Genomic DNA, 27,665 nt, shown 5'->3' with positions numbered 1-27,665 from the left:
CAACCTGTTAACATGCATTAAATCTTTGCTCCCACCTTTGAATTATACTTCAAAGTAAATGGTACACAGCTTACAGAATTTCTCATACTTTCAAAACTGGAATTACTGTTATTTCTTAAATCAGCCTGTCTATATGTCCAGCATATCAAGTAACTCAAATTAGAAGGGCTATGCACACATATTAAGTACTTCCCAATCATCCACACACCTCACAATGGTTGACACTGAAAAGTTTGCTGAAAATATCAAATGCACTACAAGAAAAGTCTGCTGAAGATTTTTCAAATGAGCGCTATGGAATACCATGTTGAACATTTTTTTAGCAATTAGTAGTTTACAAGCAATGTAGCTAATTGTCTCATCAGTCTTCAATGGAAATGTTTCCATAAACATTCTGCCAGCTACAGGACACCATGCATGCATGTTGAAATGTGTTAGAACAAGAGTTCATCATTCTCTTTCAAATGAATAATGAACTGCATCTCCTGAAGCATGCTATACCAAGTTGAAAATAATATTGCATTTGTGTCTTAATGCTTATCTAAGAAATTGTTAAGTTATAATAACAGTTAAATGCACACAACACCAACATTGTAAGAGATGGAAGTAATGAGGGCAGCAGCTGTTGCCTTTGGTAGTAAATACCAAACATTTCACCTAAGTCCTAACTGCAACGTTGTTGAACAAGTATATGGAGCTGACCGGTTACTTAGGAATCGTTAACTAAAATTGAACTACTATTTTCTTTTATAAATAAATATTCAATATAGCTGAGTTTCATAAGCTCTTTCAATACAGGTGACCCAAAATGAACACCAGTAAAAATTCTTCTAATGTCTAGTTCCCTAGGACAAAATTTATTTCCTTGCATATATATATATATATGTATGTGTGTATGTGTGTGTGCATATAAATGTGCATATATATATATGTGTGTGTGGGCATGCAAGGAAATATGTACTGTACTATATATATACACACACACATATATACTGGAACAATCAGGGAGAAGATAGGTAACATTTTAAATGTTCAATATTGAAAATTCTATAATGCCATTTGTTGTTAAAGTACCTAAGTATACTGATAGGAAGATTAATTACACTTCCAGGATGCCACTTTCCAAGAATAATCGTTTCTAGAAGTAATTATTTTCTCTGACTAATGTGGATGGTGGTAAGCCATGACTCCTAATTTCTACGGCAAAAAAACAGTCTCTAACCTGGAGTCTTGCAAACACTGAGAGGAAGAACTATGAAAATGTAGAAAGAAGGATAAATAGAAAAAATACACGAATACATATGTTATGTGCATGAGGTATGTGAACATTTTTTAACACAAAGTTTACTACTCACCAGGGAGAGAGAAAGTCTCCTAGTTTCTAGCTACATCCACTACCCTGCCAGAAATATTCATGAGCCATGCAAAGTGGGGCAAGTTGTCAATTACTGCAGGCCTAAGCTCTACAAACATGCAGCTGGGAGGCACCTGCATTAATATACTAAATACCATAGCATTTCTTTTAATATAAAATACCATAACCCCATATTTAGGAAGGAGAGTTATAGTTAGCTTCTGATAGATTCAAAAGCTCCTCATTAATCTTCCTAGCCCTCCAACTGACTCTTGATGACCTTGGTGAAGGCCTACAATTAAAAATAGGTGGGAAGCAGTTTAGCAGTGGCAAGCTTCCAACAATTTGCAAGATCTCTCCCACTAAACATACATGAACATGAAGCCTGTGGTATCTGTTTCGAACTGCTACCTCTGGTAGGCATAAATGCTGAGGCTATAGACATTAGACTGCACATTCAAGCTCCAGATAATTCACATGAAAGGATACAGATTTTTCTTTGTACAAATATATGGGGTACATCTGTAATTTAATTACATGCATAGATTGCATAGTGGTTAAGTCAGGGCTTTCAGGGTATTCATCACCCCGGTAATGTACATTGTACTCATTAACCAATTTCTCACTCTCCTCTCCGCTTCAAACCTCTCACCCTTCCAAGTCTTCATTATCAATCATTCCACTCTCTGCATTCATTTATACACATTTTTTGGCATCCACTTATGAAAGCATGCAATATTTGTCTTTTTGTCCTGGCTTGTTTCACTTAAGATAATGACCCCCAGTTCTATCCAATATGCTGCAAAAGACATATTTCATTCTTTTCATGGCCGAATAGTATTCCATTGTGTGTGTGTGTGTGTGTGTGTGTGTGTGTGTGTGTAACATTTTCTTTATCCATTCATCTATTGATGGACACTGAGGTTGACTGCATATCCTTGCTATTGTAAATAGAGCTGCAATAAACATACAAGTGAAGGTATCTTTTTTATATATTGACTTCATTTGGGTAGATACTCAGTAGTGGATGGCTGGATGCAATGGTAGTTCTATTTTTAGTTCTTTGAGAAATCTCCACACTGTTTTCCATAGAGGCAGTACTAATTTATATTTCTACCAACAGAATATAAGAGTTTTCTTTTCTCCACATCCACGCTAACATCTGTTATTTTTTGTCCTTTTAATAATAGCCATTCTATACATCAGTGAACTGTGTGGGGAAAAAAATAATAATAACTATTCTGTTCTTTTTGCTTAAGATTGCTTTGACTATTTGGGCTGTTTTTTGGTTCTGTATGAATTTTAGGATTGTTTTTTCTAATTCCGTAAAAAATGATATTAGTATTTTGATAAGGATTGCATTGAATTTGTAGATTGCTTTGGGCAGTATGGTCATTTCAACAATACTAATTATTTTGATCCATGAGCATGGGATGTTTTTCCATTTGTTTGTGTCATCTACAATTTCTTATCTGTGTATTCTAGTGTTCCTTGTAGAGAGCTTTCACTTCCTTGTTAAAATGTATTTCTACATATCTTTTTGTAGCTATTGTAAATAAGATTTCCTTCTTGATTTCTTTCTTAGATAGATCATTATTGGTGTATAAGAACACCACTGATGTTTGTACACTGTATCCTGAAATTTTACTGAATTCATTTATCAAATCTAAGAGTTTTCTATAGAGTCTTTAGGGTTTTCTAGATATAAGATCACGTTATCAGCAAACGGGGACAATTTGACTTTCTCTTTTCCAATTCGGATGCCTTACATTTCTTTGTCTTGCCTGACTGCTCTGGCTGGGACTTCCGGTACTATGTTGAATAGGAATGGTGAAAGTGGGCATCCTTGTCTTGTTCCAGTTCTTAGAGAAAATGCTTTCAACTTTTTCCTATTCAGTATGATGTTAACTGTAGGTTTCTCATATTTGCTTTTTATTATTTTATGGGAGATTTCTTCTATGCCCACTTTGTTGAGAGTTTGAATCATGATGGGATACTGCATTTTATCAAATACTTTTCTTGCATCTAAGGCGATGAACATATGTTTCTTGCCCTTGATTCTGCTTATGTAATGTGTCAGGTTTTACTGATTTCCCTATGTTGAACTATCCTTGCATCATGATATAAAACCCACCTGATCATAGTGTCATATGTATATATATATATATATAGCTGTTATACCTTAAGTTCTAGGGTACATGTGCACAACATGCAGGCTTGTTACATGTGTATGCATGTGCCATGTTCATGTGCTGCACCATTAACTCTTCATTTACATTAGGAATATCTCCTACTGCTATCCATCCTCCCTCCCCCGACCCCATGACAGGCCCTGATGTGTGATATTCCCCACCCTGTGTCCAAATGCTCTCATTGTTCAATTGCCACCTATGAGTGAGATCATGTGGTGTTTGGTTTTCTGTCCTTGCAATAGTTTGCTCAGAATGATGGTTTCCAGTTTCATTCATGTCCCTACAAAGACATCAACTCATCTTTTTTAAGGCTGCATAGTATTCCATGGGGAGTATGTGCCACATTTTCTTAATCCAGTCCATCAATGATGGCCATTTGAGTTGCTTTCAAGTCTTTGCTATTGGGAATAGTGCCACAATAAACATACATGTGCATGTGTCTTTATAGCAGCATGATTTATAATCCTTTGGGTATATACCCAGTAATGAGATGGCTGGGTCAAATGGTATTTCTGGTTCTAGATCTTTGAGGAATCACCACACTGTCTTCCACAATGGTTGAACTAGTTTACAGTCCCACCAACACTGTAAAAGTGTTCCTATTTCTCCACATCTTCTCCAGCACCTGTTGTTTCCTGACTTTTTAATGATCACCATTCTAACTGGTGTGAGATGGTATCTCATTATGGTTTTGATTTGCATTTCTGAGATGGCCAGTGATGATGAGCATTTTTTCATGTGTCTGTTACCTGCATAAATGTCTTCTTTGAGAAGTATCTGTTCATATCCTTTGTCCACTTTATGACGGGGTTTTTTTATTTTTTCTTGTAAATTTGTTTTTTTGTAGATTCTGGATATTAGCCCTTTGTCAGATGGGTAGACTGTAAACATTTTCTCTCATTCTGTCAGTTGACTGTTCACTCTGATGGTAGTTTCTTTTGCTCTGCAGAAGCTCTTTAGTTTAATTAGATACCATTTGTCTATGTCAGCTTTTGTTTCCATTGCTTTTGGTGTTTTAGTCACAAAGTCCTTGCCCATGCCTATGTCCTGAATGGTATTGCCTAGGTTTTCTTCCAGGGTTTTTATGGTTTTAGGTCTAACATTTAAGCATTTAACCTATCTTGAATTAATTTTTCTACAAGGTGTAAGGAAGGGATCCAGTTTCAGCTTTCCACATATGGCTAGCCAGTTTTCCCAGCACCAGTTATGAAATAGGGAATCCTTTCCCCATTTCTTGTTTTTGTCAAGTTTGTCAAAGATCAGATGGTTGTAGATGTGTGGTATTATTTCTGAGGGCTCTGTTCCATTTCATTGGTCTATGTCTCTGTTTTGGTACCAGTACCATGCTGTTTTGGTTACTGTAGCCTTGTAGTATAGTATTAAGTAAGGTAGCATGATGCCTCCAGCTTTGTTTTTTTGGCTTAGGATTGTCTTGGCAATGCAGGCTCTTTTTTGGTTCCATATGAAGTTTAAAGCAGTTTTTTCCAATTCTGTGAAGGAAGTCATTGGTAGCTTGATGGGGATGGCATTGAATCTATACATTACCTTGGGCAGTATGGCCATTTTCACAATATTGATTCTTCCTATCCATGAGCATGGATTGTTCTTCCATTTGTTCGTGTCATCTTTTATTTCGTTGAGCAGTGGTTTGTACTTCTCCTTGAAGAGGTCCTTCACATCCCTTGTAAGTTGGATTCCTAGGTATTTTATTCTCTTTGAAGCAATTGTGAATGGAAGTTCACTCATGATTTGGCTCTCTGTTTGTCTGTCATTGGTGTATAGGAATGCTTGTGATTTTTGCACAATGATTTTGTATCCTGAGACTGCTGAAGTTGAAGGAGATTTTGGGCTGAGACGATGGGATTTTCTAAATATACAATCACGTCATCTCCAAACAGGGACAATTTGACTTCCTCTTTTCCTAAATTGAACACCCTTTATTTCTTTCTCTTGCTAATTGCCTTGGCCAGAACTTCCAACACTATGTTGAATAGGAGTGGTGAGAGAGGGCATCCCTATCTTGTGCCAGTTTTCAAAGGGAATGCTTCCAGTTTTTGTCCATTCAGTATGATATTGGCTATGGGTTTGTCATAAATAGCTATTATTATTTTGAGATATGTCCCATCAACACGTAGTTTATTGAGAGTTTTTAGCATGATGGGCTGTTGAATTTTGTTGAAGGCCTTTTCTGTATCTATTGAGATAATCATGTGGTTTTTGTCTTTGGTTCTGTTTATATGCTGGATTACATTTATTGATTTGCGTATGTTGAAACAGCCTTGCAACCCTGGGATGAAGCCCACTTGATCGTGGTGGATAAGCTTTTTGATGTACTGCTGGATTCAGTCCAGTATTTTTTTGAGGATTTTTGCATCAATGTTCATCGGGGATATTGGTCTAATATTCTCTTTCTTTGTTGTGTCTCTGCCAAGCTTTGGTATCAGGATGACGCTGGCCTCATAAAATGAATTAGGGAGGATTCCCTCTTTTTCTATTGATTGGAATAGTTTCAGAAGGAATGGTACCAGCTCCTCTTTGTACTTCTGGTAGAATTCGACTGTGAATCCATCTGGTCCTGGACTTTTTTTGGTTGGTAGGCTATTAATTATTGCCTCAATTTCAGAGCCTGTTATTGGTCTATTCAGGGATTCAGCTTCTTCCTGGTTTAGTCTTGGGAGGGTGTATGTGTCCAGGAATTTATCCATGTCTTCTAGATTTTCTAGTCTATTTGCATAGAGGTGTTTATAGTATTCTCTGATAGTAGTTTATATTTCTGTGGGATCGGTGATGATATCCCCTTTGTCATTTTTTTATTGCGTCTATTTGATTCTTCTCTCTTTTATTCTTTATTAGTTTCTCTAGCGGTCTATCAATTTTGTTGATCTTTTCAAAAAAACAGCTCCTGGATTCATTGATTTTTTGATGCTTTTGTGTGTCTCTATCTCCTTCAGTTCTACTCTGATCTTAGTTATTTCTTGCCTTATGATAACTTTTGAACATGTTTGCTCCGGCTTCTCTAGTTCTTTTAATTGTGATGTTAGGGTGTCAATTTTACATCTTTCCTGCTTTCTCTTGTGGGCTTTTAGTGCTATAAATTTCCCTTACACACTGCTTTAAATGTGTCCCAGAGATTCTGGTACGTTGTGTCTTTGTTCTCATTGGTGTCACAGAACATCTTTATTTCTGCTTTCATTTCGTTATGTACCCAATAGTCATTCAGGAGCAGGTTGTTCAGTTTCCATGCAGTTGAGTGGTTTTGAGTGAGTTTCTTAATCCTGAGTTCTAGTTTGATTGCACTGTGGTCTGAGAGACAGTTTGTTATAATTCCTGTTCTTTTACATTTGCTGAGGAGTGTTTTACTTCCAACTATGTGGTCAATTTTGGAATAAGGGCAATGTGGTGCTGAGAAGAATGTATATTCTGTTGATTTTGGGTGGTGAGTTCTGTAGAAGTCTATTAGGTCGACTTGTTGCAGATCAGAGTTTGATTTCTGGATATCCTTGTCAACTTTCTCTCTCACTGATCTGTCTAATGTAGACAGTGGGGTGTTAAAGTCTCCCATTATTATTGTGTGGGAGTCTAAGTCTCTTTGCCGCTCTCTAAGAACTTGCTTTATGAATCTGGCTGCTCCTGTATTGGGTGCATATATATTTAGGACAGTTAGCTCTTCCTGTTGAATTGATCCCTTTACTATTATGTAATGGCCTTCTTTGTCTCTTGATCTTTGTTGGTTTAAAGTCTGTTTTATCAGAGACTAGGATTGCTACCTCTGCTATTTTTTGTTTTCCATTTGCTTGGTAGATCTCCTTCACGCCTTTATTTTGAGCCTATGTGTGTGTCTGCACATGAGATGGGTCTCCTGAATACAGCACACTGATGGGTCTTGACCCTTTATCCAATTTGCCAGTCTCTGTCTTTTAATTGGAGCATTTAGCCCATTTACATTTAAGGTTTATATTGTCATGTGTGAATTTTATCCTGTCATTTTGATGTTCGCTGGTTATTTTGCTCATTAGTTATGCAGTTTCTTCCTAGCATCGATGGTCTTTACACTTTGGCATGTTTTTGCAGTACCGGTTGTTCCTTTCCATGTTTATTGCTTCCCTCAGGAGCTCTTGTAACACAGGCCTGGTGGTGATCTGCAATCAGCAATTGTTTGTCTGTAAAATACTTTATTTCTTCTTCATTTATGAAGCTCAGTTTGGCTGGATATGAAATTCTAGGTCGAAAATTCTCTTCTTTAAGAATGTTGAATATTGGCCCCCACTCTCTTCTGGTTGTAGAGTTGCTGTCAAGAGATCCACTGTTAATCTCATATGCTTCCCTTTGTGGGTAACCTGACCTTTCCCTCTGGCTGCCCTTAACATTTTTTCCTTCATTTCAATTTTGGTGAATCTGACAATTATGTGTCTTGGACTTGCTCTTCTTGAGGAGTATCTTTGTGGCATTCTTTGTATTTCCTGAATTTGAATGTTGGCCTGCCTTGCTAGGTTGGGGAAGTTCTCCCGGCACACCAGGAGATTATATCCCACACCTGGCCCAGAGGGTCCCACGCCCACGAAGCCTCCCTCATTGCTGGCACAGCAGTCTGAGATCTAACTGCAAGGCGGCAGCAAGGCTGGGAGAGGGGTGCCCGCCATTGCTGAGACTTAAGTAGGTAAACAAAGCCTCCAGGAAGCTCGAACTGGGTGGAGCCCACCACAGCTCAAGAAGACCTGCCTGCCTCTGTAGACTCCACCTCTGGGTGGAGTCTGACAGCTGTCTGACAGCTTTGAAGAGAGCAGTGGATCTCCCAGCACAGAGGTTGAGATCTGAGAATGGACAGATTGCCTGCTCAAGTGGGTCCCTGACCCCTGAGTAGCCTAACTGGGAGACATCCCCCACTAGGTGCAGACCAACACCTCACACCTCACACGGTGGGGTACACCCCTGAGACAAAGCTTCCAGAGCAAGAATCAGACAGCAGCACTCGCTGTTCAGCAATTTTCTATCCTCTGCAGCCTTGGCTGCTGATACCCAGGCAAACAGGGTCTGGAGTGGACCTCAAGCAATCTCCAACAGAGCTACAGCTGAGGGTCCTGACTGTTAGAAGGAAAACTAACAAACAGAAAGGACAACCACACCAAAACCCCATCAGTATGTCACCAGCATCAAAGACCAAAGGCAGATAAAACCACAAAGATGGGGGAAAAGCAGGGCAGAAAAGCTGGAAATTCAAAAAATCGGAGCACATCTCCCCCTCCAAAGGAACGCAGCTCATCACCAGCAACGGATCAAAGCTGGACAGAGAATGACTTTGACGAGTTGAGAAGAGAAGGCTTCAATCAATCAAACTTCTCAGAGCTAAAGGAGGAACTACATACCCAGCACAAAGAAACTAAAAATCTTGAAAAAAGAATGGAAGAATGGATAACTAGAATAATCAATGTAGAGAGGCCATAAACTAACTGACAGAGATAAAAAAAACCATGACACGAGAAATACATGACAAATGCACAAGCTTCAGTAAGCGACTCGATCAACTGGAAGAAAGACTATCAATGATTGAAGATCAAATGAATGAAATGAAGTGAAAAGAGAAGTCTAGAGAAAAAAGAGAAAAAAGAAATTAACAAAGCCTCCAAGAAACAAGGGATTATGTGAAAAGACCAAATGTGCGTCTGATTGGTGTGCCTGAAAGTGAGGGGGAAAATGGAACCAAGTTGGAAAACACTCTTCAGGATATCATCCAGGAGAACTTCCCCAACCTAGTAAGGCAGGCCAACATTCAAATTCAGGAAATACAAAGAATGCCACAAAGATACTCCTCAAGAAGAGCAACTCCAAGACACATAATTGTCAGATTCACCAAAGTTGAAATGAAGGAAAAAATGTTAAGGCCAGCCAGAGGGAAATGTCGGGTTACGCACAAAGGGAAGCCCATCAGACTAACAGCAGGTCTCTCGGAAGAAACTCTAGAAGCCAGAAGAGAGTGGGGGCCAATATTCAACATTCTTAAAGAAAAGAATTTTCAACCCAGAATTTCATGTCCACCCAAACTAAGTTTCATCAGTGAAGGAGAAATAAAATCCATTACAGACAAGCAAATGCTTAGAGATTTTGTCACCAGCAGGCCTGCCCTGCAAGAGATCCTTAAGGAAGCACTAAACATGGAAAGGAACAACCGGTACCAGTCATAACAAAAACATGCCAAAGTGTAAAGACCATCGATGCTAGGAAGAAACTGCATCAACTAACAAGCAAAATAATCAGCTAATATCACAATGACAGGATCAAGTTCACACATAACAATATTAACCTTAAATGTAAATGAACTAAATGGTCCAATTAAAAGACACAGACTGGCAAATTGGATAAAAAGTCAAGACCCATCAGTTTGCTGTATTCAGGAGAACCATCTCACATGCAGAGACACACATAGGCTCAAAATAAAGGGATGGAGGAAGATCTACCAACAAAATGGAAAACACAAAAAAGCAGGGGTTGCAATCCTAGTCTCTGATAAAACAGACTTTAAACCGTCAAAGATCAAAAGAGACAAAGAAGGCCATTATATAATAGTAAAGGGATCAATTCAATAGGAAGAGCTAACTATCCTAAATATACATGCACCCAATACAGGAGCACCCAGATTCATAAAGCAGTCCTTAGAGACTTACAAAGAGACTTAGACTCCCATACAATAATAATGGGAGACTTCAACACCCCACTGTCTACATTAGACAGATCAACGAGACAGAAAGTTAACAAGGATATCCAGGAATTGAACTCAACTCTGCACCAAGTGGACCTAATAGACATCTACAGAACTCTCCACCCCAAATCAACAGAATATACATTCTTCTCAGCACCACATCGCACTTATTCCAAAATTGACCACATAGTTGGAAGTAAGGCACTCCTCAGCAAATGTAAGAGAACAGAAATTTTAACAAACTGTCTCTCAGACCACAGTGCAATCAAACTAGAACTCAGGACTAAGAAAAACAATCCACTGCTCAACTACATGGAAACTGGACAACCTGCTCCTGAATGACTATTGGGTACATAACGAAATGAAGGCAGAAATAAAGATGTTCTTTGAAACCAATGAGAACAAAGATACAACATACCAGAATCTCTGGGACACATTTAAAGCAGTGTGTAGAGGGAAATTAAAGCACTAAATGCTCACAAGAGAAAGCTAGAAAGATCTAAAATTGACACTCTAATATCACAATTAAAAGAACTAGAGAGGCAAGAGCAAACACATTCAAAAGCTAGCAGAAGGCAAGAAATAACTAAGATCAGAGCAGAACTGAAGGAGATAGAGACATAAAAAACCCGCCAAAAAATCAATGAATCCAGGAGCTGGTTTTTTGAAAAGATCAACAAAATTGATAGACCACTAGCAAGACTAATAAAGAAGAAAAGAGAGAAGAATCAAGTAGATGCAATAAAAAATGATAAAGGGGATATCACCACCAACCCCACAGAAATACAAACTACCATCAGAGAATACTATAAACACCTCTCCACAAATAAATTAGAAAACCTAGAAGAAATGGATAAATTCCTGGACACTTACACTCTTCCAAGACTAAACCAGGAAGAAGGTGAATCCCTGAATAGACCAATAACAGCCTCTGAAATTGAGGCAATAATTAATAGCCTACCAACCAAAAAAAGTCCAGGACCAGACGGATTCACAGCCGAATTCTACCAGAGGTACAAGGAGGAGATGGTACCATTCCTTCTGAAACTATTCCAATCAATAGAAAAAGAGGGAATCCTCCCTAACTCATTTTATGAGGCCAACATCATCGTGATATCAAAGCCTGGCAGAGACACAACAAAAAAAGAGAATTTTAGACCAATATCCCTGATGAACATCAACGCAAAAATCCTCAATAAAATACTGGCAAACCGAATCCAGCAGCACATCAAAAAGCTTGTCCACCATGATCAAGTGGGCTTCATCCCTGGGATGCAAGACTTGGTTCAACATATGCAAATCAATAAACATAATCCAGCATATAAACAGAACCAAAGATAAAAACCACATGATTATCTCAATAGATGCAGAAAAGGCCTGTGACGAAATTCAACAGCCCTTCATGCTAAAAACTCTCAATAAACTAGGTGTTGATGGGACATATCTCAAAATAATAATAGCTATTTATGACAAACCCACAGCCAATATCATACTGAATGGACAAAAACTGGAAGCATTCCCTTTGAAAACTGCCACAAGATAGGGATGCCCTCTCTCTTCACTCCTATTCAACATAGTGTTGGAAGTTCTGGCTAGGGCAATCAGGCAAGAGAAAGAAATCAAAGGTATTCAGTTAGGAAAAGAAGAAGTCAAATTGTCCCTGTTTGCAGATGACATGATTGTATATTTAGAAAACCCCATCATCTCAGCCCAAAATCTCCTTAAACTGATAAGCAACTTCAGCAAAGTCTCAGGATACAAAATTAATGTGCAAAAATCACAAGCATTCTTATACACCAGTAACAGACAAACAGAGAGCCAAATCAGGAATGAACTTCCATTCACAATTCCTTCAAAGAGAATAAAATACCTAGGAATCCAACTTATAAGGGATGTAAAGGATCTCTTCAAGGAGAACTACAAACAGTGAAATAAAAGAGGATACAAACAAATGGAAGAACATACCATGCTTATGGATAGGAAGAATCAATATTGTGAAAATGGCCATACTGCCCAAGGTAATTTATAGATCCAATGCCATCCCCATCAAGCTACCAATGACTTTCTCCACAGAATTGGAAAAAACTGCTTTAAACTTCATATGGAACCAAAAAAGAGCCCGCATTGCCAAGACAATCCTAAGTCAAAAGAACAAAGCTGGAGGCATCACGCTACCGGACTTCAAACTGTACTACAAGGCTACAGTAACCATAACAGCATGGTACTGGTACCAAAACAGAGACATAGACCAATGGAACAGAACAGAGCCCTCAAAAATAATACCACACATCTACAGCCATCTGATCTTTGACAAACCTGACAAAAATAAGAAATGAGGAAAGGATTCCCTATTTCATTAATGGTGCTGGGAAAATTGGCTAGCCATAAGTAGAAAGCTGAAACTGGATCCTTTCCTTACTCCTTATACGAAAATTAATTCAAGATGGATTTGAGACTTAAATGTTAGACCTAAAACCATAAAAACCCTAGAAGAAAACCTAGGTAATATCATTCAGGACATAGGCATGGGCAAGGACTTCATGTCTAAAACACCAAAAGCAATGGAAACAAAAGCCAAAATAGCCAAATGGGATTTAATTAAAGAGCTTCTGCAGAGCAAAAGAAACTACCATCAGAGTGAACAGGCAACCTACAGAATGGGAGAAAAATTTTGCAATCTACTCATCTGACAAAGGGCTAATATCCAGAACCTATAAAGAACTCAATCAAATTTACAAGAAAAAAACAAACAACTCCATCAAAAAGTGGGCAAAGGATATGAACAGACACTTCTCAAAAGAAGACATTCATACAGCCAACAGACACATGAAAAAATGCTCATCATCACTGGCCATCAGAGAAATGTAAATCAAAACCACAATGAGATACCATCTTACACCAGTTAGAATGGTAATCATTAAAAAATAGGAAACAACAGGTGCTAGAGAGGACGTGGAGAAATAGGAACACTTTACACTGTTGGTGGGATTGTAAACTGGTTCAACCATTGTGGAAAACAGTATGGCGATTCCTCAAGGATCTAGAACTAGAAATACCACATGACCCAGCCATGCCATTACTGGGTATATACCCAAAGGATTATAAATCATGCTGCTATAAAGACACATGCACACGTATGTTTATTGCGGCACTATTCATAACAGCAAAGACTTGGAATCAACCCAAATGTCTATCAGTGACAGACTGGATTAAGGAAATGTGGCACATATACACCATGGAATACTATGCAGCCATAAAAAAGGATGAGTTCGTGTCCTTTGTAGGGATATGGATGCAGCTGGAAACCATCATTCTCAGCAAACTACTGCAAGAACAGAAAACCAAATACCACATGTTCTCACTCACAGTTGGGAATTGATCAATGAGATCACTTGGACTCTGGAAGGGGAACATCACACACTGGGGCCTATTATGGGGAGGGGGGAGGGGGGAGGGATGCCATTGGCATGCTGCAGGTCAACTCCAGACCCTGTTTGCCTGGGTATCAACAGCAGAGGCTACAGAACGGCAAATATGGCAGATCAGCAAATGTTGCTGCCTGATCCTTCTTCTGGAAGCTTCATCTCAGAGGGGCACCTAGTTGCATGAGATTTCAGTCAGCCCCTACTGGGAGGTGTCTCCTAGTTAGGCTACTCATGGGTCATGGACCCACTTGAGGAGGCAGTCTGTCCATCCTCAGATCTCAAATTCCGTGCTGTGAGAACTACTACTCTCTTCAAAGTTGTCAGACAGGGACATTTAAGTCTGCAGAAGTTTCTGCTGCCTTTTGTTCAGCTATGCCCTGCCCCCAGAGGTGGAGTCTACAGAGGCAGGCAGGCCTCCTTGAGCTGCGGTGGGCTCCACCCAGTTCAAGTTTCCTGGCCACTTTGTTTACCTACTCAAGCCTCAGCAATGGCAGACACCTCTCCCTGAGCCTCGCTGCCACCTTGCAGTTCCATCTCAGACTGTGCTAGCAGTGAACGAGGCTCCATGGGCATGGGACCCTCTGAGCCAGGTGCAGGATATAATCTCCTGATGTGCTGTTTGCTAAGATGGTTGGAAAAGTGCAGTATTAGGGTGGGCATGTCCTGATTTTCCAGGTACCGTTTGTCACGGCTTCCCTTGGCTAGGAAAGGGAATTCCCCAAGCCCTTGCACTTCCCAGGTTAGGCGATGCCCCACTCTGCTTCAGCTCACACTCCATGGGCTGCCCCCACTGTCCAACAAGCCCCAGTGAGATAAACCTGGTACTTCAGTTGGAAATGCAGAAATCACCCATCTTCTGTGTCACTCGTGCTAAGAGCTGTAGACCGGAGCTGTTCCTATTTGGCCATCTTGGAACCCTCAATCCAGTGTAATATATTTTTGATGTACTGTTGAGTTCAGTCTGCTAGAATTTTGTTGAGGACTGTTGTATCTCTGTTCATTAGGGATAATGATCTGTTTTCTTTTATATGTTTCACTCTCTGGTTTAGGTATCAGAATAATACTGGCCTCAAAGAATGAGTTAGGGAGAATTCCTTCCTCCTCAATTTTTTGTAAAAGTTTCAAGAGGATTAGAATTAGTGCTTTGTATATTTGGTGCATTGAAGCTGTGAATCCATCTGGTTCTGGGCTTTTCTTTTGGGGAGTTTTTTTTTTTTATTACCAATTCAATATGGCTACTCCTTATTGGTCTGTTTAGGTTTTCTATTCTTTCCTGGTTCAATCTTGGCAGGTGGTATGTTTCCAGGAATTTCTCCATTTCTTCTAGGTTTTCTAGTGTGTGAGTATATCATTATTTATAATCATCTCTGATGATCATTTGTATTTCTGTAGTTATCAGTTATAATCTCTTCATTCTAATTTCTGATTTTATGTGAGTCTTCTCTCTTCTTGGTTGGTCTAGCTAGCAGTTTATCAATTTTGTTTATCTTTTCAAAAAACCAACTTATTGTTTTGTTGATCCTTTGTATGTTTTTTAGTCTTTATTTCATTTAATTCTACTCTGATTTTTGTTATTTCTTTTTTTCCTGCTAATTCGGGGTTTGGTTTGTTTTTACTTTTCTAGTTCTTGAGATGTGATTAGATTATAAATTTGTAATCTTTCTACTTTTATGATGTAGGTATTTAATGCCATAACCTTCCCTCTCAGCACTGCTTTTGCTGTATCTCACAGATTTTGGTATGTTGTGCTTTAATTTTCATTTTTTCAAAAAAATTTTTATTTCCATCTTAATTTCTTCATTGACCCAATTGTCATTCAGGAGCATGATGTTTAATTTCCATGTGTCTGTAAACGTTCCAAAGTTCCTCTTAGTATTGATTTCTAGTTCTATTCCACTATGATCTGAGAAGATACTTGATATGATTTCAATTTTTTTAAATTTGTTGAGACTTGTTTTGTGGCCTAATATATGGTCTACCTTGGAGAACATTCCATTTGCTAATGTAAAGAATGTGTATTCTCCCATTGTTGGATATAATGTTCTGTAAATGTCTGTCAGGTCCATTTGGCCTAAAGTTCAACTTTTCTTTATGGATTCTCTGTCTCAGTAATCTGTGTAATGCCAGGAGTAGGGTGTTGAAGTCCCCTACTATTACCATATTGCTGTCTATCTCTCTTTAGGTCTAGTCATATTTGTTTTATGAATCTGGGTGCTCCAGGGTTGGATGCATGTATTTAGAATTGTTCTATTCTCCTCATGAATTGATCCCTTTATCATTACATAATGATCTTGTCTTTTTTATGGTTTTTGACTTAAATTCTGTTTTATCTGATGCAAGTACTCCTGCTTGCTTTGGTTTCTGTTTTGTGGAATATCTCCCCACCCCACCCCTACTTTTAGCCTATAGGTGTCTTTTCAGGTAAGTTTCTTATAAGCAGCATATGCTTAGATCTTTTTTAAATTAGTTCAGCCAGTCTACATATTTAAGTGGAAAAGGGAGTCCATTTATGTTCAAATTATTATTGATATGTAAGGGATTTTTTTCTATCATATTGTTAATTGTTTTCTAGTTTTTTAAAAAATTCTTTGTACCCTTCTTTTTCTCTTATTGTTTATCATTTTGGTTTGGTGTAATTCTGTAGTGGTTCCATTTAATTTCTTTCTCTTCCTCCTTTGTGAGCTTGCTTTACCAATGACTTACACTTTTCAATGTTTTTCATGATGGTAAATGTCCTTTTGCTTTCAAGTTTAGTATTCTCTTTTTTGTGTGAGACAGGCTCTGGCTCTGTTGCCCAGACTGGAGTGCAGTGGCATGATCACAGCTTACTGCAGCCTCTACTTCCCAGGCTCAAGTGATCCTCCCACCTCAGCCTCCCAAGTAGCTAGGACTAGAGACATGCACCATGACACCCAGCTAATGTGTGTGTGTGTGTGTGTGTGTGTGTGTGTGTGTGTGTGTGTATGTGTGTGTGTGTGTGTGTGTAGAGCCAGTCTCACTATGCTGCCCAGGCTGGTCTTGAAATCCTAGACTCAAGTGATGCTACTGCTTAGGCTTCCCAAAGTGCTGGGATCATAGATTGGAGCTACCATGCTCAGTCTAAGTTCAGGATTCCCTTGGGAATTTCTTGTAGGTCTAGTCTGGTAGCGATGAATTCTCTTAGCATCTGCTTGTCTGGAAAGTGTTTATTTCTCCTTCATTGATGAGGGCTAATCTTGCTGGATATAGAATTATTGGCTGATAGTTGTTTTCTTTCAAAACTTAGAATATATCATGCAATTCTCTTCTGGCTTGTAAAGTTTCTGCTGAGAAGTCCACTAATAGTTTGATGGAGTTTCTGCTGTGACTAGATACTTTTCTCTTGCTGTTTTAGAATTTGCCTTTCACTTTGGCTTTAGACAGTCTGATTATAATGTGCCATAGCAAAGTCCTTTTTGCATTGTATTTGTTTGGGGATCACTGAGCTTCTTGTATCTGGATATCTAAATCTCCTGCTATACTTGGGAAGTTTTCATCTATTATTTCATTAAATGGGCTTTCTAAACCTTTGGATCCCTTTTTGCCCTTATGAATATCAATAATTAGTAAATTCAGTTACTTTATGTTCTGCCAAACTTCTCAAACGCTTTGTTCATTCTTTTTCATATTTTTTTATATATTTTTGTCTCACTGGATTATTTTTAAAGATTTGTCTTCCAGTTCTGAAATTCTTTATTCTGATTAGTCTATTGTGGAAGCTTTTGAATATATTTTCTATTTCCATCAACAAATTCTTCAGCTCCAGAATTTCTGTTTCTTATTTAATATCTGTCTCTTTGATTTCTCATTCATATTCTGAATTATTTTCCTGATTTCTTTACACTGGTTTCAGATTTCTCGTGCATCTTATTGAGCTTCTTTAAAATTAGTATTTTGAATTATTTGTATGGGATTCTGATAATTCCTTTTTTGTTAAGATCTATTGCTGTAGAATTATTGTGTCCCTTTACATTTAGGTTTCCTGAATCTTTACACTGATATCTCCATATCTGGTGTAACAGTTCCTTCTATTTTTGAATTTACTTTTTTTGGTGGAGGCTGATTTTTTCCTGAAGCTATGTCTCTGGTATTGCTTGGGTGGGGCCCTTTAGCTTTGCTTCTGTGTGTGTGCAGTAGTGAAGTATGACTTCTTCGGCTATAAACAACATTAGTGGTATCTGTGGTTTCCTTGACATGTTAGGGTACAGTTATTAGTGGAGGCTGTATTGAATTTATGGGGGGACTGGATTGGCAGATGGACGTGTCTTCAGGCTTTAGTGGTAGTAGTGGTGGGCTAAGCATTAAAGTATGCACGGGTTTGATTAGTGCTGTGCTCCACCTTTGTGGGCATCCTGGCTTCTCTGAGTAGTATACAAAAGTTGAACCTTAGTCTTTCCCTGAACACTCTTGAAATTTTAGATTTTTAGATTTTTAGAATCTAACACATTTAGATTTCCAAATCTAATCAGAAAACTATTTTATACTTATATTATTTTTAAATGTTTCAAGGAAAAAGAATCTATACACTTTAAGAATTAAAAGCAAATCTCTTTACTTTTTTTCCTGTCTGTCTCCCCACTAAAATGTTAGTCAGCTCAGTGAGGGCAGGTCTTATCTGTCTAGTTGACTTTTGTGAGCCCAGCACATATAACAGAGCCTAGCCCACAAAAAGGTTTCAATAAATAATTATTTTTAAAAGAGAGAAGAAATGTAAGGCTCTGGGGAAAGACAGATAGTATACATATAATATTTATCTGTATTCATATGAGGGAGATTCACTTTCCCCTACTTAATAATGGAAAATGAAAGAACTTTGGAAACACTATTTGATTGCTCTTTCATATGTGCTTCCACACCCTTTGTTCATACCATTACAGTGTCATTTATCAGACATTATTACAGCTATTTGCATATGTATTTTTCCCAATATACTCTGGGTGCCCAGGATATATCTTATTTATTTTTATATACCCGGGGCCCAAAATAGTACCAAATAGAGCTACTAAATATTTAACCAAAATAGGTAAACAGTAGACATACAATAAATGTTTGCAAATTAATAGGAAAAAGGCATAAGGAAATAGTATAAATGCAGTTTCTTTTGTGATCTTCTTCTTTCTCTCCTAACAATACCCATTGTTATACTGACTAATCACTTCCTTTCCATAATCTTTCTCTCGCATTATAAACTCAGATTTTATTTCTGATTAGAACAAATGCTGAGCCAGGCTTATTTTATATTCCAGTCTTTTTTCCTATTTTTTTTATATTCATCAAAGCATTAGTGAAAAAAACAAGAGAATGCCTTTTCTATTGTAATTAAAATCTATAATTTCATGTAAAAAATTTTTAGTAGTTGAAAGCAAAAGCTAAAACCTGTAGAACTGAGAACCTTATCCTCTGTGGGGATCTCACAGTACTACTAAGTCACCTTTCAAGTAAATTTCAACCAAGTTTGCTCTACAACTCTAAATTTGACTGACAAATCTTTAAACTTGTTATACCCAGATCATTAGTTACCTTTTTTCCCCAGCAACAAAACTAATTAATATTTTTGGTTACTATTTATCTCTAGAATTTATTCTGAAAGACAACTCATGATGCTAACAAACATCTCAAAGTGGAGTTATCCCAGCTACCATAATAATAGATCATGTATCACTATACTGTATACATTTTTCTCTATCTTAGAAAAAATATTCCTAAATGTTTATGAATACAAAGTATATTATCTGTTACAATACTCTGATCTGTGCAATTTCATGTATAAGCAGCAAGTATCATATACTGCATTACATCGCTTTTGCAAAATTGGTTACTCACATAAGCCAAAGTGCAAGACTTTACTATCCCAGGGGATCCCAAAAGGACAGGTTATGTGTGTTTGCATAATTCAAATGTTTTCTCCTTTTTAAAATTACCATTCAAATGTTTCATTTCAGAGATAACATCTCATCAAGTACCTATCCTAACCCCGTCTCTACTAAAAAATACAAAAAAACTAGCCGGGCGAGGTGGCGGGCGCCTGTAGTCCCAGCTACTCGGGAGGCTGAGGCAGGAGAACGGCGTAAACCCGGGAGGTGGAGCTTGCAGTGAGCTGAGATCCGGCCACTGCACTCCAGCCTGGGTGACAGAGCAAGACTCCGTCTCAAAAAAAAAAAAAAAAAAAAAAAAGTCTATTGCATTTCTATACACCAATAACACCAGAAATTGAATTGATTTGAGTCCAGAAACATTGCCATGCATATATGGAACTTCAGCATTTGAAAAAAGTGACATACTGAAACTGTTTTTCAAAGTAGTCGTACCAATTCCCACAAGCAATGTTTAAAAGATCCTATTGCTTCAAAGTCTTTCTAACATATGGTATTGTCAGACTTTTTAATTTTTGCCAGCTGAATTGCATAAAATGATACCTCATTTGCATATCTATCTCACTAATAAGGACAGACATCTCTTTATATTCTTATTGATGTCATGTGTATACTGTTCTGTGAAATTCTTTTTGGGCCATTTTCGTTTTGTTCATTTTGCCCTTCTTATTGATTTGTGAAGGTTCACTATATATTCTTGTTATAAATCCCTCATTGGGTTTATACCAATATCTTCTCTAAGTATATCTTTCCATTTTCTTTTAAAAACTTTTTGACAGAACAAAGTTCTTAATTTTGAATTAGTAAGATTTGAATTAGTAAATTTTAAACTAGTTTACTTTGAACTAGTAAAATGTACATCTTTTCAGAGCTTTTTGTTTCATGTTTAATAAATCTTGCTCTACTCCCAAAGCTTAAAAAATCCCTTATTTTTTAAGGAGTTTTTAAAATTGTTTTTGACATTTAGATCCTAAGTGTACCTGGAGTTGACTTTTTGTCTATAGTTATGAGAAGCCAAGTGATAGAGAGACTGAACAACAGAGAAGTCAAAAGAATGTTGCAGCTGATTGGAAGAACTGGGCAAATAATTTTAAGTCCTTTCCCAGCAAGTCAGGAAGGTAAACTTGGAGTTCTGGGCCTACCTAGGGAGAAATGTCTAGCCAACATTCCACATTTTAAATGGGACTTTACAAAACTTTAAAAATTAATTCTATAATTTTAATCACAATATCCAGCATCCAATCAAAAATTATCCAACATATCAAAAGACAATATTGGATACTTAAGAAACTGAAAGGAAAAACAGACAATAGGAACAAACCTACAAGAGAACCGTATTAGACAAATTAGATATGGAAATTAAGTATAATTGAGATGATCAAGAAAAATTATATCATGATGAAAATTTCAGCAGGAAATTAGAATTTGTAAAAACCTATTAGGTGAAAATTCTTGAACCAAGTAATATAATAAAGATTGAAGCAGTTGGATTCAATGTCACATAGACATAGCTAAACACAGGATTATTAACCATAATATGTTAATAGAAAATGTCCAGATAGAAGCACGAAGAGAAAAACAAATGTACAAAATACAGAAAAGAGCATAAGAGACCTATGAGACATAATGAAAACATATTAAATGCATAATCATAATTTGAAAAGACATGTAAGAGAAGAAGAAAAGGGATATTTGAAGAGAAAATGATCAAGAATTCTCCAAAATAAATGAAAGACATCAAACCATAGTGGACTTAAAAGTGTTATAAACCCCTAGCAGGATAAATACCAAGAAAACTACATGAAGGCATATTATAATAATATTACTGATAGCAATGGGAGATAGATAAATTCCTCTGCAGACAGGGATGGGTCCCCAGTGAAACCCAACCTTCAAGCAAAGGACAGTCTAAAACCTGAAAATGAACTGCCAGTTCAGGACAGAGTCCGCGACCAGAGTGAGAACTTTCATCCGTATCTTCCCCACTCTCTCTCAATTGGTTCCTTCTGAATGATGCCTTTTAACCAATTGAATGGTGCTTTTTCCAAGACCACTCAAAGACCTATCAGCATGCAGTCCCCCATTCTAAGCCCATAAAAACCCCGGACTCAGCCCCACAGCCTTACCCACTTTTGGGACCTCTCTCATTGCTGACAGTTTTCTTTCTGTCACTCAATAAAATTCTACTTTGCCTTACTTAATCTCCAGTGTCCATGTACCTTATTCCTCTTGGTCCCAGGACAAGAATTTGCTGAACTGCTGGAGCAAAATAACTGTAACATTCCTCCTCACAAAGCTAGGGACAGCAGGAGTAAAATCACTCTAACATTCCCTCCCACTCACCAAACAAAGAGAGAGAAGCAGCTGCTGGACACCACTCTCTCCCACTCACTGAACTATGGGAGCAAAAAAGCCACAATATTTCTAAAACGAAAAGATTAAAAAATTTTTTTAAACAAGTCAGAGAAAAAAACACAGTACCTTCAAAGAAGTTGCAAAATGACTTATGGTTAATTTGTCAGTAGCAACAATGGAATTCAGAGGCAAAAGAATAACCTCTCCAACTTGCTTTAAAAAAGAATAAAAAAGAACTGATTTCCAACTTAAAATTATTTACTCAAAGGAAAAAATAAACTCAAAACTGGAAGTGGCAGTTTCCAGTGCTAGCAATAATAAGATAGAATACACATGACTAATCCTTTCACAAATAACAGACAAAATATATAAAACAACTACTTTTTTTTAACTTTTTTTCCTTCCAACATTTATTTTAGGTTCGGGGGTACATGTGCAGATTTCTTACATCAATAAACTGCATGTCACTGGGTTTCGGGGTACAAATTATTTCATCACCCAGGTAGTAAGCACAGTACCTGGTAAGTAGTTGTTCAATCCTAACCCTTCTCCTACCCTCCACCTTTAAGTAGGCCCCAATGTCTCTTATTCCCTTCTTTGTGTCCATATGTACCCAATGTTTAGCTCCCACTTATAAGTGAGAAGACGTGATATTTGGTTCTCTGTTCCTACATTCATTCACTCAGGGTAATGGCCTCCAGCTGCATCCACGTTGCTGCAAAGGACATGACTTCATTCTTTTTTATGGTTGCATAGCAGTCTATGGTGTATACATGGTACATTTTCTTTATCCAATCCACCATTGATGGGCACCTGGGTTGATTCCATGTCATTGCTATTGTAAATAGTGCTGCAATGAACACATGAGTGTGTGTGTCTTTTTGGTAGAATGATTTATTTTCTTTTGGATATATATGTAAATTGTTTTAGGCAGTACAGCCATTTTAACAATATTGATTCTTCTGATCCATGAGCATAGAATGTTTTTCCATTTATTTGTGTCATGTCTGATTTCTTTCAGCAGTGTTTTCTAGTTCTTGTAAAGATCTTTCACCTCCCTGATTAGCTGTATTCCTAGGTATTTTGTACTTTTTGTGGTTATTGTGAATGGATTGCATTCTTGATTTGGCTCTTTGCTTGGATGTTATTGGCATACAGAAATGCTGCTGATTTTTTTATGTTGATTTTGTATCCTGAAAGTTGTTTATCAGGTCTAGAAGCCTTTGGGCAAAGATGATGGGGTTTTCTAAGTATAGGCTCAAATTGCCTGCAAAAAAAGATAGGTTGAATTCCTCTCTTCCTACTTGGATGCATTTTTTTTCTTTCCCTTACCTGATTGTTCTGGCTAGGACTTCCAGTACTGTGTTGAATAGGAGTGATGAGGGTGAGCATTCTTCACTTGCTCCAGTTCTCAAGGAGAATGCTTCCAGCTTTTGCCCATTCATATGGTGCTGACTGTGACTTTGTCATAGATAGCTCTTATTATTTTGAGGTATGTACCTTTGATGCCTAGTTTGTTGAGGGTTTCTAAACTGAAAGGATGTTGAATTTTATTGAAAGCCTTCTCTGTATCTATTAAGATGATCGTGTGCTGTCTTTTAGTTCTGTTGATGTGATTAATCACATTTATTGACTTGTATATGTTGAAGAGAACTTGCATCCCAGGGATAAAGCCTATTTGATTGTCATGAATTAGCTTTTTGATGTGCTGCTGAATTCAGTTTGCTTGTACTTTGTTGATGCTTTTTGCATCCATGTTCATGAGGTATATTGGCCTGAAGTTTTCTTTTATCATTGTGTCTCTGCCAGGTTTTGGTGTCAGAGTGTTGCTGACCTCATAGAATCAGGGAGGAATCCCTCCTCCTCGATTTTTTGAATAGTTTCAGAACAATAGGTACCAGCTCTTCTTTATATGTCTGGCAGAATTTAGTTGTGAATTCATCTGGTTCAGGGCTTTTTCTAATTAGCAGGGTATTTTTTATTACTGATTCAGTTTCAGAACTCATTATTGATCTGTTCAGGGTTTCAATTTCTTCCTGGTTCATTCTTGGGAGTTGGTATGTTTCTGGAAATTTATCAATTTCTTCTAGGTTTTCCAGTTTGTGTGCATAGAGGTGTTCACAATAGTCTCTGAGGGTTTTTTATATTACTGTGAGGTTGATGGTAATGTCCTCATTATTTCTGGTTGTGTTTATTTGGATCATCTCTATTTTTTTTTTCTTAACCTAGGTAGTACTCTATCAATCTTATTTGTTCTTTCAAAAAACAACCTTTAGGTGTCACTGATCTTTTATTTAAAAAAAAATTATTTCCATGAGTTTTGGGGGAACAGGTGGTATTTAGTTACATGAGTAAGTTTTTTAGTGGTGATCTGTGAGATTTTGGTGCACCCATCACTTGAGCAGTATACACTGTACCCAATTTGTAGTCTTTTATCCCTCACCCCATCTCCCACCCTTTCCCATGAGTCCCCATAATCTATTGTATCATTCTTATGCCTTTGCATCCTCATAGCTCAGCTCCCACTTGTAAGTGAGAACATACAATGTTTGGTTTTCCATTCCTGAGTTACTTCCCTTAGAATAACAGTTTCCAGTTCCATCCAGGTTGCTGTAAATGTCATTAATTTGTTTCTTTTATGTCTGAGTAGAATTCCATCATATATATACACACAAAAATGTGTTTTACATCTCAGTTTTATTCAGTTCAGCTCCGATTTTGGTTTCTTTTCCTCCACTACCTTTGCGGTTGGTTCTCTTGCTTTTCTAGTTCCTCTAGGTATGATTTAGATTGTCTATTTGAGAGCCTTCTGCCTTTTTGATGTGGGCATTTGGTGCTATAAACTTTCCTCTTAATACTGCTTTAGATGTGTCCCAGAGATTCTGGTGCATTGTATCTTTGTTTTCATTTTATCCAAAGTATTTCTTGTTTTCTCCCTTAATTTTATTGCTTACCCAAAAGTCATTCAGGAGCACATTGTTTAATTTTCATGTCATTATATGGTTTTGAGAGACCATCTTGGTATTTATTTCTATTTTTATTGCACTGAGGTCCTAGAATGTGGTTGGTATGATTTCAGTTTCTTTGAATTTGTTAAGAATTGCTTTACAGCTGAGCATCCAGTTGATTTTAGAGTATGTGCCATGTGCACATGAGAATAATGTATATTCTGTGGTTGGGTGGAGTCTTCTGTAGATGTGTCAGGTCTTGGTCAAGTGCTGAGTTTAGGTTTTGAATATCTTTGTTTGTTTTCTGCCTCTATGATCTGTCTAATTTTGTCAGTAGGGTGTTGAAGTCTCCCACTATTATTGTGTGGCTGTCTATGTTTATAGGTCTGTAAGAACTTGTTTTATCAATCTGGGTTCTCTAGTGTGGAGTACATATATTTTTAGAATAGTTAAATCTTCTTATTGAATTGAACCCTTTATCATTATGAAATGTCCTTCTTTGTCTTTTTTCATCATTACTGTTTAAAGTCTGTCTTGTCTGAAATAAAAATATCAACCTCAGCTCTTTTTTGTTTTCCATTTGCTTGGTAGATCTTTCTCCATCCCTTTATTTTGAGCCTATGGGTGTCACTGTAGGTGAGATGGGTCTCTTGAAGACAGCATGCAGTTGAGTCTTGCTTCTTTATCCGACAACTTGCTGTGCCTTTTAAGTGGGGCATTTAACCCATTTACATTTATGGTTAACACTGATATGTGCAGATTTGATCCTGCCATCATATTGTTAGCTGGTGTTTATATAGACTTGATTATGTAGTTGCTTTATAGTGCATTGAGTCTATGTACTTAAGTGTTTTGTGGTGGCTGGCAATAGTCTTTCGTTTCCATGTTTAGCACTCCCTTAACCCATTTATACCGGTGGTTGCAATTTTTTTAATTTTTGCAATCAGACCTTGGTGATGACCTTGAGCAGTAGAATATAAGTAATTCCCACATGCTTACCATTCCAATAATGGAACACTAGGGGTAAATGGGTTTTTAAGGACCTCTCAAAAGACAGGTCTAGTGGTAACAAATTCCCTTAGCATTTGCTTTTCTGAAAAGGGTTTTATTTCTCCTTTGCTTGTGAAGCTTAGTTTGGCTGAATATGAACTTCTTGGTTGGAATTTCTTTCTTCAAGGATTAAGGATGCTGAATATAGGCCTGTAGTCTCTTCCAGATTCTAAGGTTTCTGCTGAAAGGTCCACTATTAGCCTGATGAGATTCCCTTTGTAGATGACCTGCCCCTTCTCTCTAGATGCCTGTAATATTGTTTCTTTGGCATTCACCTTGGAGAATGATAATTATGTGTCTTGGGGATAGTCATCTTGTATAGTATGTCACAGGGGTTCTCTGAATTTCCTGAGTCTGAACATCAACCTCTTTATAGAGGTTGGGGAAATTTTTGTGGACAATATCCTCAAATATGTTTTCCAATGTGTTCTCTCTTTCCCTCTCTTTCAGGGATGCCAATGAGTCATAGATTTGGTCTCTTTATGTAATCCCATATTTCTCAGAGATTTTGTCCTTTTTTGTCTTTTTTCTTTATTTTTTTCTGAGTGAGTTGATTCAAAGAACCAGCCTTCAAGCTCTGAGATTCCTTCCTCAGTTTGATCTATTCTGCTTTTAATACTTCCAGTTGTTGGCCGGGCGCGGTGGCTCAAGCCTGTAATCCCAGCACTTTGGGAGGCCAAGAAGGGCGGATCACAAGGTCAGGAGATCGAGACCATCCTGGCTAACATGGTGAAACCCCGTCTCCACTAAAAAAAAATACAAAAAACTAGCCAGGCGAGGCGGCGGGCACCTGTAGTCCCAGCTACTCAGGAGGCTGAGGCAGGAGAATGGCGTAAACCCGGGAGGCAGAGCTTGCAGTGAGCTGAGATCCAGCCACTGCGCTCCAGCCTGGGCGATAGAGTGAGACTCTGTCTCAAAAAAAAAAAAAAAAAATACTTCCAGTTGTTTTATAAAATTCTTTTGGTGAGTCTTTCAGCTCTATCAGATTAGTTTGGTTCTTTCTTAAAATGGCTATTTTATCTTCAGCTCTTGAATCATTTGACTGGATTCCTTAGATTCCTTGGATTGGGTTTTAACTTTCTCCCAAATCTTGATAATCTTTCATGCCATCCAAATTCTGAATTCTATGCTGTCGTTTCAGCCATTTCAGTCTGGTTAAAAACCACTGCTGGTGAGCTAGTGCAGTCATTTGGAGGTAAGAATACACTGGCTTTTAGAGTGGCCAGAGTTCTTACACTGGTTCTTTCTCATCTGTGTGGGTTGATGTTCCCTTAATCTCTGAAGTTGCTCTCCTTTGGATCAAGCTTTTTGCTCTTATATTCTTTGATGCCCTTGGAGGTCTGACTGTGGTATAAGTTGAATTTGGTCAACTGGCTTCATTTCTGGATGATTTCAGAAGGTCAAGGCTCAGCTCATCACTTCTGTGCTGCATGCTCTAACTGTGTGGGGGCAGGGACCAAGCCCACAGCTTTGTTCTCTGGCCCCTCAAGGTTAAGCACCTGCTGCACTGGAGGGACCAAGATTTTCCTGGTCCACTGGCAACAATACTCTGATGGAGGATGCTGGCAAAAGCCCTTCATCGGGGTGGTGTCAGTGGGGTTGATGCTCACATGTGTGCACCAGCAGCAACAGGGCAGTGGTAGGGAGGTGGGGGCTGTGCATGCACACGTTCTCCAGTGGCACCAGGGTGGCAGTCACGAGGTTTATAGGACGAGGCTGCAGGTGAATGCACACCAGCAAAGTGGTGGGTGGAAGC

At 38.0% G+C, this 27,665-nt stretch overlaps 1 protein-coding gene across 3 annotated transcripts in view; it reads right to left on the bottom strand.

The window, feature by feature from the left end:
* The window catches only part of CTNNA3 (catenin alpha 3), a 1,764,647-nt gene that overhangs the window by 1,640,824 nt on the left and 96,158 nt on the right, over positions 1-27,665 (bottom strand). The gene's annotated exons all lie outside the window — the stretch shown is intronic.

The sequence above is a fragment of the Macaca fascicularis genome, chromosome 9 (assembly GCF_037993035.2).
Source record: "Macaca fascicularis isolate 582-1 chromosome 9, T2T-MFA8v1.1".
NCBI lineage: Eukaryota > Metazoa > Chordata > Mammalia > Primates > Cercopithecidae > Macaca > Macaca fascicularis.
The sequence above is the reverse complement of the archived record's forward strand: the minus strand, read 5'-3'. Positions and strand labels throughout refer to the sequence as shown.